The sequence below is a fragment of the Diachasma alloeum genome, unplaced genomic scaffold (assembly GCF_001412515.2).
Source record: "Diachasma alloeum isolate Michigan unplaced genomic scaffold, Dall2.0 Dall_scaffold_00179, whole genome shotgun sequence".
Lineage (NCBI taxonomy): Eukaryota > Metazoa > Arthropoda > Insecta > Hymenoptera > Braconidae > Diachasma > Diachasma alloeum.
The window spans coordinates 3,031,502-3,045,242 of record NW_021680345.1 but is presented as its reverse complement, the minus strand read 5'-3'; the positions used below and the strand labels follow the sequence as shown (position 1 = coordinate 3,045,242).

The 13,741-nt window shown below is 35.0% G+C and overlaps 1 protein-coding gene across 1 annotated transcript in view; it reads left to right on the top strand.

The window, feature by feature from the left end:
- Positions 1 to 13,741, top strand: part of LOC107040882 (serine/threonine-protein kinase 17B-like) — a 96,017-nt gene that overhangs the window by 26,895 nt on the left and 55,381 nt on the right. The gene's annotated exons all lie outside the window — the stretch shown is intronic.

Sequence of the window (13,741 nt, the reverse complement as noted above, 5' to 3'; positions counted from 1 at the left end):
CAAAAGAAAACCTCAGACTCTCCATCTTCTCTCTGATTTTTACGACTCTCGACGGGGTCACGAAATCGATGTTAACTCGCTTCTCAATATTAGTTGGCAAGAATATGATACAAAACACTTTTTACTGGTAACACCCTCGTCACGAGTTTTCACGAGATAAAGTTGAACGTATTAAGACACCTCCGGGGTTTTATTCCTTCCTACCGTGACCCCAACGCTAGCCACGACTCTAATAAAGGAGCCAGTATAGCCATATAGCCTCAAGTTAATCACGAGGAGAATGGAAAATTGCGTGACGCATTTAACGCCCTTAGAGCATACTCTCTAATCAGTGGAGCAACGGAAACATTCCTTGCATATATCAAATTAATAATGCAGTTGATTGTTAACGATAAAATCAGGAGTTATTAACGAGCTCTTGATTGAATTTCAGTTTTTTTTCTTGTCAAGACAAATTTAGCTGTTGAAAATTGATAATAATTGCTACATTTCCAATGAGATTTCTCGTAATTTCTTCGTCAGGTTGCGACAATTGATGAGAAAATGAATGGAAACTTGAATTTTTACAACTCCTTTCCTCTCAAATCAAATTCAATGTCACTCTGCTGGGAATTACAACTAAACTGTCCGTGAAATTCAAACTTCTCTTGAACAGTGTTCGTAATCCGTGTTATGCCTCTTGAAGATTCAAAATAACTAGTGTTTTACACGTATGGTTGTCTCGTTCCGCTTGCTGAAACGAAAGGCACGAGTATCGCCCCGAGGTGTGACTCTCTTTGAAGCTGCACTCGAGCCTGATCGATTTCATTTCGTTTCTCGTGATGTATTATTAGTACTAGCCACCGGCTATTTCCGTTTTTCGATGTTTAATATTTGTTTCTTGATTTTTTATGGGATTTGAGAGGATATATTCTCGGTGCACTGCACGGAGAGAAATCAGTAGCGAAGTTGTAAAACGATTCAATTTGACTATTGGCCATTTCTCAGTGAATATCTCGGAATCTAAGAGAGATAGGTAAATTTTTATTAAGACCTTTTCTGTGGCACTCAAATTGCGCTAGAAAAAAGGTTATTAGGAAAATTTCGTTATCTCCTTTAAATTCGGAGATATTCTTCAAAAACTCAACTAAGAGATGAGTCGACTTGAACCGTTTCACCACTTCACTACTGAAATGTTCAGTAAAAATTACGGAACTCACAATTACGGAATCTCTATCGAACTGAAACTTGAAAAAAATTTCCAAGAATTCTATTAGAAATATCAGCAAAAAAAAATTTAACAGTGAAAATCCCGAATATTTTTGATAAGTAACATTCCCGCTGAAATTTCAGTTCATTCATTCAGTAAAAATGCGGAAAATTCAGGTGAATATATTCTCAAATCCTAGACTGATAAAAAATCCCGTTGAAAATTTTGAAATTTTCGTCTTACTTCCACTTAAAATTTTATGACCCCTTTTCTTCCAAATCGAATTCAAGGTCTCTCATCTCGAAATTACTACCAGATAGTCCATGAAATTCCGTTCTTCCAATAGTGTGAGAGGAAGGAGTTGTCGTTGTATAAAATGAATTCTTCAATAAGCTAACCTCTGATACCTATTTCATTAGCCATTCCTACAGCCGATGTAAATCTTCTTCATTTCCTCTCCAATTTCCAAGCATGAAACTTTCTACAATTTTACGACTCTCATTTACGAACTCATAGACTAATAACTCCTTGCATAATAAAATTTATGCAATATGTTTATCCGGAGATAAAAAAAAATCAGTGAAGAAAATATAAATTGCATAATTGAGTCTCTCGATCAAGGCCTGGAGAGGAATATAATACCGAAGCGCCACGTGGGCGCAGTTATTCCTGAATATACACGTCGATGAGAATATTCCAGTGTTGGTACACTGAAAAATTCATATTTACCGATACATTACTTCTTTGTCGTGAGAAAATTTCAACAGGTAAATCGAGACAGTGTCCAGTGTGATAGTGTGGGCATTCTGGCGTGGGTGTTAATTGGGACTCGAACCCGCAGCGATTCATGACAAGATAAAAGAGGTGAAAAAAAAAAACGTAGGTAGCGAAACCAGAGAGAACGTGTCTAAGTTGGCTTTGAAGCTGATATTATTTACGTAGGTGTCAGGTTGGATTCGCAGGTTGCGGAGTCAAAATGCGTTTTAATTGCGTGGGTATCGCCGTGACTGAATATATTTCAATTAATTCACTCACTGAGTAACGTTTATTATGCGTGGTAAAAATGAGAATTTTATCAGTTGGCGATTATCGGATGTTTTAAGTGCTTTGTGGGCCGATTTTATTCGTCCTTGAGCGGAAGAAAATGATATTATTGGGGGATTGTGTAAATTTCGAGACAATTCTTCATATTTCCACATTTTTTACACTGTTAAAAAACTTCGTCTAATTGTCCGTGCCAAATTCCGGAATTTTTTATCGTGTTCGAGTTCCACTGGAATTTCAGGAAATCTTGTCATTGAAAAATCAAATATTCTATTGATTTTCTGTTTAAATAATCTGGAAATCAATGAAATACTTGACTTTTCAGTTCAATTATTCTGCGAAAATTCAGAAAATTCAGGGAAAAATTGAAAATTCATGTCATTTTGTTTTTGAATATTCATTTTCTACTGAAAATTCAATCAAGTTGTCAAATTTCCATCTCACTCATAAAAACTCGTGAATTTCCGTGAATTCTACTTAAACTTGAAACTTCATAACCATGTTTTCCCTAAATTCGATTCAATGTCATTCTCATAAGCTCAAAAAATTTCCAACATTGTGGTGAAGATAAACCAATCATTTTCGGGGAATATTGAATATTCGTGTAAATTGACAGAGAAATATAACATTTTGCGGATGTCATGATATGGGACAATTTTATGAACGGAATTTCATAGTCATACCCTTGAGAATTCAAATATTTCACTTTTATACTGTTAGAAAAAATCGAAATTCCAAATTGCACTGCAAAGTCGACGTAATTCCCAATTTTTCAGCAGCAGAAAGATGAGAATTGCCCAATTTACTAGAATTTTCAATCAAAATATGAATATTTAACTGTTATTCATTCAAGGAGACATTTACCTGAATTTTCCTGATTTCTATTAATTTTTATGAGATAATTGAACTGATATTTACAGTTTTCATTGTATTTTTCATGAAATTTTGAAATTTTAGCAAAAAATTAAATTCTTAGCTTCAAGTCCTATGATTCAAGATTAATGAATAAAATGTAATTTTTCATAGACGGTAAAAAACTCAATTCTTTTGAATTCTGAATACGTCATTCCAGTATCATCATGACATAAATTTCCTAAACTCCTCAATCTTAAATCGCTTTAAAAATCCCAACATTGAAAATTTATATGCAACTGTGACATAAATTTTAAAAAACCCAACATTGTCCTAATAAACCATGATGCGGAATTAATGAATTTGACATATGGATCTAACTGTATTTTGACATCCTCGGGAATTGACTTTCAGGAGGTGTCGCACCCCCAGCCGTTCAAAATGAAAATGGATTATTTCCTGATCCTTCAAACAGGATATGAATACAAACATAAATACAGTTAATGTCTCGCATCGGTGCAGTGACGTATGATAGCACATACACATCCGGTTTTTTAATTCATCCGTGTCGACGTGTGCCAGCTGTTACATTTACCCCCCTCCCCCCTCCCCCCCTCGCACATGTATTCATGACACGGGGGGGATTATCAACAGCCATTAAGCCACCAATTCCAGCAGGTTAATCTCCGCTAGGATTGATTAGAAAGAATTTCTTGGCGAATGTGAAATGAAATCGAGACGGCTTGCTTCCGAAATGGCGATGACAGTGAAAGGTGAGGGGAGTTTCACTCGCATAAAATTTTTTCACTTCTCGAAATGCACGGTGTAAGGGTATGAATGCTCAGATCTAGCTGGTTAAGTTTTCGCATTCAACAAAACGGGCTAATGATCGTGATGTATATGCACACCGGGGTAATCCTGTATTTTCTGCATTGGAACGCAGTAGTTTCCGAGTTGACTGGTTTAACGTGGTCTTCACTTTTTAATCGAGCTCTGGATTTTCTCGATTGGTGTCCACCACTGGTTGAATGAAAGGAATCTAGGTTTCTGGAGCTTATGACCAGCTAACTTCGGAACTGATAGGGATACTGGGAAAGCGTGGAAATTAAGAATTAGTTTGATTATTTATGAGGTGTAAATATCATTCGGCGCAGGGGAATTGAAAAATTTATTCTGCGTAGAGTGATTTCGTTGAAGAGGCTGCAACATTTTATGCTAGATTATGAGTAATACAAATGGAAACGTTTTTCGGTTTCGTTCATTCTGCTCATAAAATTGTGGTATTATATCGTGAATATTGTAGGGGTTTTTTGGCTTTTAAACCGTAAGATGTTAATATTCGGCATTGTATGAAAAATTTCGGTGGATTTGCAGATAATTTTTAGAAAAACACGAAAAATATGTAGATTTCGAAGATTTGAGATACATTTTAAACCTCTTTTGGTGTTCAAAGCATTAAAAAAATTTCTGAATTTTAAGATTTTCATGGAATATTTAGATTAAATACATTGTAATGTTAGGAAAAATTTAAATTTTTAGACAAATGTAATTGAAGTCGAATTAAGGGGGAAAATTGTGAAATTTCAATCAAAACCTGAATGATCAATACGAAATTTCACAGAATTTACACTTGATCGAAAATTCAGGAATATATTTACCTGAATTTTCCTAATTTTTATTGATTTTCATGGAATAATTGATCTCAAATTTACGGTTACATTGATTTTTCCACAGAATCTTGAATTTTTTATCACGACATCCCTTGAAATATCAATGGAACCAAAATTCGATAAAAATTTTCGAGAAGTGTAGCAGAAATTTAACCCAAAAATTTTTAACCGCGTAATTGACTCGGAATATTTCTGTAACGATTCATAATTTTCGGGCAAAATGAAGAATTTTATTCGTTGAGATTATCACTATTCAATTCCGTTCACAAAATTATCGCACCGTGCCATGAAATGGCACAAATATTTTAACAAATTTGACATGAATATCCAAAAATATTACCCGACTCACTTCGATAGTTACCAAATATTCCAATTTTTTCCACTTTTATAATTTCAAGAGTAATCAATTTTGCTGTTCATCTCCAAACTCACCCCAATACCCAGTTGGAGATTGTTAATATTCATTATTAATATTCGAGAGTAATGTTATGGTAGTGAGTCCATGCCATTAAATTGCCCACAAAATCCCCGGAATAATCACCTTCTCGTCGCACCAAATTACTAGAATATAATTCCGCAATATATTATTATACGATATAGCCCCACCGATCGTAAAATCGAGTGAGTAGCCTCGGGGACAGGCCCCACCGGCACAACCAGGATGAATTTTCGCCGTCAAAATGAAACAATTCGATGTCAAGATTAAGCTGAAGTGCGCTTATCGCATCGCCGTTACCGATTCGAACCCAACCGAGACCTAGTCCGAGAAATTCCATTGTGTATTACTCACCACACGTTCAATTCAAGCCTCACTGTATCACATATCCGGACGAGTACGTCATCCACTAGAGGACAGACTAGTGAGAGGAGTGGGAGAGTTGAAAAAATAAATTATTTGATTTTGTAATCTATAAATCGATTGAACCTTGGATTAACGAGGTCTACCTGAGAGCAACCAATATTTGCTGATTGTCCCGGAGTTTATGAATCGATCCCCGAGGCAAACACACAGCGGACCGCTTATCTCTCTCTCTATTTCTCTACAGCGCACACACGTGGGCACACTCTGAATAATAAACGGATGTCGTGCAAGACGAGGATCGGAAGGTTTCAACCTCTCGGTGATGTGCGATTAATGTAAGTGCGTCAGTGTGTTGTAGGAAGTAGGTTATGACGCAGCTATAATTCACCGTGATTATTTAAAAAATAAATGAGACACGGTGTAACTCCATTTAACATCGTTATTAGCAGATCTAATCAAAAATTGAAATAATCATTGTGTTTTTTATTCACAACTTTTTCTTATTGCCGGCCGGGAAAGGTGGAACGTTGAATTTCAAATGTGGTCCACATGTTTGTAGAACAATTCAGTTATTTTTAATAGGGTTTTTTGATTATTGACTAATGAGAGAGTTGGCCATTACCAAATGAATGTTTCTTAATATTTCATGAATCATGATAAAATGATGTCGGCATAAAATTTTCAGTTCGTTGTGGAAAATACCGGTAATTGTCAGGAGAATGACATTGGACATTGGGGGATTGAGAATATCCAAGTGTCTTTTACAGTTTGGAACGGACCACGCTATAGATTCAAAAATCGTGAATATTCAGTGTCATTCAAATCACATTTTGCACAGAATTATTTTTTTCAACCATTCCTTGCTTATAAATAGACAATTGAAAATTTTTTAACCCTAGGAAACCTAATTTTTGTAGGCATGAAATAGATTTCTAGTAAAATTCTAAATATGAACAAATTTGTTACGATTCCAAACGAATGATTTTTACGGTGGAAAATTGATTGTATATAAATTTATTAGAAAAAATACTCGTAATTTTCAAAAATTGAAATTTTTAAATTATTCTATCCATCTGCCTTCAAAAGTAAACTTTCTAAGTTTTTTTTCAGATTTTTTGAATGTTTTGTAACGGTTCAATATCGAGATTTAAAGTAATCAAAGTACTTGGATATCCTTAAAATAATGAAATTTAAAATTTTACCGAGAATTTAATGAAATTTTGAATGTTTGAGCAGCAGAAAGGCGAGAAGGCCTTCATTTACTTGAATTTTCAATCAAAATGGGTATCTATCACAAATTATAATCGAATTATTATTCAATTTTTATTCAATTGAAAATTCCAAAATATTAATCTTCATTTTCCTGATTTCTATTAATTTCTGTGGAATAAAAGAACTAAAATTCCCCATTTCCACTGATTTTTCCATAGAATTTAGAATTTTCAATGACAAAATTCCTTGGAATTTCATCCAACACTCTTCATTTTGGCCTCAAAACAACTAACGAATCAATTTGTTAACTATAAATGAATCCCTCTACCGTTGTGAACACTAAAAAAAATTGATTTCATGAAACTTCAATTTTTCGCAGAAAATATAGTTCTCAATATTATTATCAACAATTAACAATTGAAATAAACATTACGTTTGTTATTCCCAACATCTACCGTCTGGAAAGAAGTAAACCGTTGAATTTTAAACAGTCAGGCTTCCGAGTCTTCAAATCCCACAGGTAATTTATTTTTTTTTCCGAGAAACATTTTCATCCAGCCTCTCGTACATTTTTAGGAGCCGGAGAGGAGCCTCTTTGTGTTATACCTGAAAAGGACCTCCAGTCGGTAGACGTATTCACTGTCCCTCTCCCTCTCTCTCTTTCTTCCGCATCCTTCCTCATCCTGCGATACCTTCCTCGTTGTATGCCTTTGACCATGGGACAGTGAGTAATCCGAATGGAATCTCGCTCGGAAAGTGCCTTTCCCGCAAAATTCACCTTTGGTTCACTTCCTCTCTCGTATTATCTCTGTTTTACATTTATTTTGCCCTCTGTCGGCACGAATGTTTTATATCAATTCTCTTTTTTCTCGGGATTTCATAATGAAAACAGTTATAATGGGATTTTTATGAAATACTTCGCACCTAATTTCAGGGAATTATCCTCAACGATTCGAATATTTTCCGTTCAACTCTGAATTCCCGAGGGGGGGGGGGGGGGGGCACCACGTGGGAACATTCAACTTTCATTTCGGTAATTAATTGACGCTGTAAAAGATGAGGAATAAAAATGGATAAAGTATGGGCGGCACGGGTGTCATTAGCCCTCTCTAATGTCGTCTTCAACAAACTTGTCTTTATGTTGCGCCCATAGGGGAACTACACGGCAATAGCGCTAACCTTCATCCGTTGGACCGTTACTCTGGCCAGCCGAACTCCCCCCCTGGCAATACCGTGGCTATTCAGGTCTCTGGGTCCCCAACGTCTCGGGGACTGAGATGAGGACAACCGACGCGCCACGTGATGCACCTTAGGTGAATCGTTCCCCTTTACATGCCGATAATAACCTAAATATTCAGTACGAAAATCTGGGAGAAGCGAAATTCACGTGTACCTCTCACTTGTGTCTTGACAATTTGCTTTTGTCGGATTCTTTATTCATCTTTATTTTTGGTCAAACGGTGGGATGCTGTTTCTCTTGACGGTGCGAATTTGGAAATTTTTTTGTGAAATTGGTGAATTGTAACGGATTATTCCCCTTGAACTTTTACTGCTGCGGTGATGAATAAGTTTATATGAATTTTTGACGAAAAGTTATTGAGATAGGGAGGATTAAATTCGTGCGGAGTTTTAATGGATTTTGATTGTGACAAATGAATTAATTTTTCATTTTTAATTATATATTCTGTGAATTCACTGTTCGATACGTGGAATCGCAGTTTTCATTGAATCTTTAGGTGAAATTGTTCTGGAAACGAAGATCTTCCGCAAATTTCATAGCATCCTGTCATTAATCTACGGAGAAAATTTATATTTCCTGAATAAGTTGACATGAATATTGAGTATTCTGTGAAATATATTGATGTACTTGTTTACAATTTCCAGTGGAAATCACCAACGGATAAGTGGAAAATAATTAATATGGATAGAAAAAGTGACAACGTCGTGCCGTTCGAGGTACAAGTTGGCAGCACTGATTCACTCAGCTGTTATGTTCCCATAGTGAAATGTATCATCACAATTCGTATTTCCCGCGCTTACCTCTCCACGATTCCTAACCTCGGCGTTGTCGCTATTCCAAGTTGCGCGCGCAGAATTCCTATTTTTCATGAGTTTTTTAATTATCCCTTCTAAACGATTCTCCTAGGCCAATGGATTATTTTTTTTTGTGTTCCTTCATAAAATTGTTTTTCATTGTTTTTCTCCAGTCGAACATCAGTTTTCATTTGACCCTAAGTTTTCGAACATTCTATAATGTTTATATTATTTAAACTTTGCAGGTCTGAATTGGAACCTCGATATTCAACCGTTGGAAAACATTTTTAAAATCTGAAAAAAATAGAAAGTTGACTTTTGGAGGAAGATTGACGAAATGATTTGAAAATTACGGACGTTTCCTAGAAATAATTTCTAAACAATCAATTTTCCACCATGAAAATCATTTGTTCGGAATCGTGACAAGTTATTCATATTTGAAATTTAACCAAAAATCAATTTCGTGTCAAAAAATAAGGTTTCCCAAAGGATAAACAATTTCAATTATTTATTTATAAACAATGAGTGTTCAAAAAAATGATAATCCTGTGCAAAATGTAATTTGAATGACCCTGAATATTCACGATTTTTTGAACATTTTTCTCACGCTATTTAGTTGACAAAATTGATAATTGAAAATGGTTGAATCTAAAGCGCGATTTGTACCAAACTGTAAAAAATACTTGGATATCCTTAAAAAGAATAGTCCCCCGATCACGAGAATTCTAAAATTAGTTAATTCGTATCCCGAATTTTTTCCGCCATCCTCCGAAAAGGCCTTTTTTTAGCCTCTGGTGATTTCGATGGTTCATTATATTAATGGAGAGGGGATGGCAGGAGTGGGCTGGTTTTTTTTTCGGGCCAGTCATAATCGCGTGCAGAAGAACCGAAGAGGCGTCCCCGACCTCAGCAGGCACATTTACGATATGTTTCATCGTATTACTCGCCATCATTGGGCTCTTCTTTCCCCAAGTAGGACGCCTGCAAGTGGGTCTCTCGCGCTAAGGGGGTCTCCACCGTAACATATACCTACGCGTACATCACACATTTTGTCGCTTTTTTTCTCCATTTTTATTTATCTCCAGTCGCCTTTTTTCCTCTCACAAGCGGATATAAAGTACATGCGTGAAGAGGGAAAGGCTGGGGACTCGGGTGGGATCGTTTCACGGTGGTTGTGCCCTGCAGGTGCCACTGATTCCTCGTGGTTCCTGGAAGCCGAAATGTAAGCTCCCAGCGTCGTATAAATCTTCATATCGTTCGGGCATTTTATGGGACTCTTGCTCGGGTTTATATGCACCAAGTGAAATATTTAAATTTCGATTAAAAGAAAATACACGGAGAAAAATTTATAGTGAAAATTGTTCCGGAGATCCGGAGAAATGGTTCATTTGAGTTAAAATGATGGGTTTATTTGAATTGCTTGTGATAAAACTTTTATTCAAACTTAAATTTGATTTTTATTCGCGGTCTTGTTGTCATTAAATAAAAAGTTTATTAAGCATAAGCAAATGTTTCCTTGACACGAATAAAGAATATTATTTGGAGAGATGAAATAATTGTTCAGAACGACTTTCACTGTTGAACATTTTTATCGCATTGTAGTTCCACGGAAATTCCAAGGTTCCACGGAATTTCGTCATCGTTATGGGAGAATCAATGAACGATGTGCATTTTAGATCAATTATTCCGTGAAAATTAATAATAATCGGAGGAAATCAGATCAATATATTCAAACTGTTTGTAAATAATTGAAAATTTAATGTTATTTAGTACGGAATACTCATGTTTTTATTGAAAATTCAAGCTGGGGAATTTCCTTCCTCCTATTCTCTTATTCCAATTAATTTTCAACAGTGTATATCCAGAGAAATTGTTTATTTGAATTAACTAAATAAATTCATTCGAATTGTTTTTAATAAAGCTTCTATCAATCTCCAACTTGATTTTTATCTGCATTCGTATTCACATTAAATAAATATTTTATTAAACACACAAATATCCCCTTGACCTGAATAAAGCCTATTACTTTAGAACGAATGAAGTAACATAAATGAGTATCAATTTTCAATGAAAATAGTGTTAAAATTTCCACGAGCATTTCATTGAAACGCATCATGGTAAAAACAAGAGAAAACGATAATTCTCTGCTACAATCAAAGCAAAAAGAAAAACAGATGAAAAGATCAGTGGATTCACCACCAGAGTCATAAATCATCGGATCATTTTGCAAGGGTAACGGACACACGATTACGATGTTCAGGTTGTTATACCAACTGTCTTGTGATGAGCCACACGCCTGGTTTGTACGGTAATCGCGGATCCACTGATGATTTATCAACAGGTTTTTTTCAATTCAGTCTAACATCTCATCGAAACGATGACTCTGGATAAAATCCGTTCTTCATTCAAGTCTTCATCTCTCATAACTCGGGAAAAAAATTGCAAAACGGGGAGAACTTTGTAATGAAGATAGTTTCGAAGAACCAGAGAAATGAGTCATTTGAATTAAAAAGATGGGGTTATTTGAATAGCTTTAACAGGGTATCACTACCCTGTTAAAAATTCTTGTCTGAATTTTCCGTGTCAAATCCTGGAAATTTTGATCGTATTCAATTTCCACGGAAATTTCAGGAAGTCTTAAATCTGTCATTGCAAAATCAAATATTCCATTGATTTTCTGTTTGAATGATCTGAAAATCCATAAAATACTTGATTTTTCAGCTAAATTATTCTGTGAAAATTCATAAAAATCAAGAAAATTCCGAAAAAAATACAAAAATTCATGTTATTTTGTTTTTCAAAATTCATATTCCATTGAAAATTCAATGACGTTGTGAAATTTCTATCTCACTCCCCCTGAAAACTCATGAATTTCCTTGAATCCTACCTAAAACTTGAAATTTCACAACCATTCTTCCCCTAAATCCGATTCAATATCATTCTCATGAGAATTACTATCATATTTTCCACGAAATTCCACAAAAAATTTAACAGTGTAGAAAGTTTATTTAAACTTGTGCCTGATGGTTGCACCGGCGTCAGTTGACTAAACCACAAGTTAACGGCCAGCTAGTCCATAAGGTTTACACAGGAACAAATTTATCCGGGGGTTTTAATAGCTTTCAGCCTAAGGCCCGGTTGCACCAATCCCTGTTAAGCTAATGAACCCGAAGGTAAAATTTATCCTCTGGGTGAATTATATCCGAGGGATGATAATTTTCGAATGTTTGATCGGCAGAGTGATTTTTTATTTATCGTGTAGTCTCATTTTAGTTGATACTGTATGGGAGTAATTTAATTTTTCATGCTCCTAGGCCTAAACTTCATATCGTTCGCGATGATTTAATTTAATTTCAAGGATAAAATTCAGAGAAATCTCTCCTTGAATTCCAGATTTCACTGAATTTTCAGAGAATTCCTCCAAAAATTCCTGGAATTCCAAGAATTTTAAATCAATTGCCTGAAAATTCAGGGGAATTTGGCAGTGAATAATCATTTTCACTTGAAAATTCCTGTGAATTGTGGAATTTTAAATCGAATTCAACGTCTTTTTCTGGAAAATTTTGCCAATTTTTTTCAACAGTTTACGATGACTCCTGGATTCGAGTCTTCATCACTCATTCCTCAAAAAAAATTGCAAAAAGAGGAAAAACATGAGAACAGCACAAAGAAAGTGCGACGAAACGTAAATCATGTAAAACCGACTTAAAGTAAGATCCACCTCCACTGTTTACGAGCCATCGGCCCCTGGTAATTGACGCCGGGGTAATTAGTGGCCCCTCTCCCCCGACACGCCCACAAGCCAGTGGTTTACCTGTCGATAAATAAAAGGAAATCCCCCTCAGTGATGCTTATCGTACCTGGTCATCTGCCTGCTTCCTCATCCTATTCCCCTACACTTTGTACCTCATAATCCCCCAGCATACCTGTGACACTTGAAGTACATTTTGTTCAAGTGTCTGGTATTGGATATTGATACAGCTGTAAATCATAATATTCTCTCCCGGTTCTTAAATCTGTAAATTACATTTTTAACGTCACCTTAAACAGCTCATAATGGCGTGTTTTTCAATATCTTTTTTATAAATTTGTCAATCATTTTTCCATTCAGAAGTAGTAGAATATTTATATTTTTGGGGTAAGGATGTCCATGTACTTCACTGTTAGAAAATTACGCCAGAAATTTCAAGTAAAAAATCTGGAAATTTTTAAGAATCACTCATTCACACGAAATTTTCATGTATTTTGTTATTGAAAAATCAGTTGAATTCCGGAGTATTCAATGGAATTGTAATTTTCAAGTCCTTATGATAATGAAAATTATTAAATAATTTGAAAATTCAAGCACCAATTTCCCTGAATTTTAAATCCACTGAAAATTCTAGATGTCACTGAAATGTCAATGATAATCCAACATCGGAAATCCAATTATTCTTAATTGCCAATCTGAGTGAGAGAGTCCATAAACGATTTGATGTTACATTGGGAATTCAAGTGCAATTACTTAATCTTCAAACAATTTCTAACAGTGTTTAGCTATTTGTTCTGCAGTGAAATCCTTTTTTACTTTTGTAGTCAAACATCAGAGCTTTCACTTGATTATTTACTAAACTCTGCAGGTCCGAATTTGAATCTCAATATTGAACTATTAAAAACACTTTAAAAATCCGAAAAAAAATTAGAAAGTTCACTTTTGGAGGAAGATTGATTATGTAATTTAAAAAGACCAAAGTTTGAAAATTACGAGCATTTTCCATGAATCATTCATAAACAATCAATTTCCCGCCATAAAAATCATTTAGTCGGAATCATAACACATTTATTCATATCCAGAATTTTACCAGGAATCGATTTCATGTCTAAAAAAATGAGGTTTCCGAAAGTTTAATCAACTTCAATTATTTATTTATAAACAACGAATGTTTAAAAAAATAATCA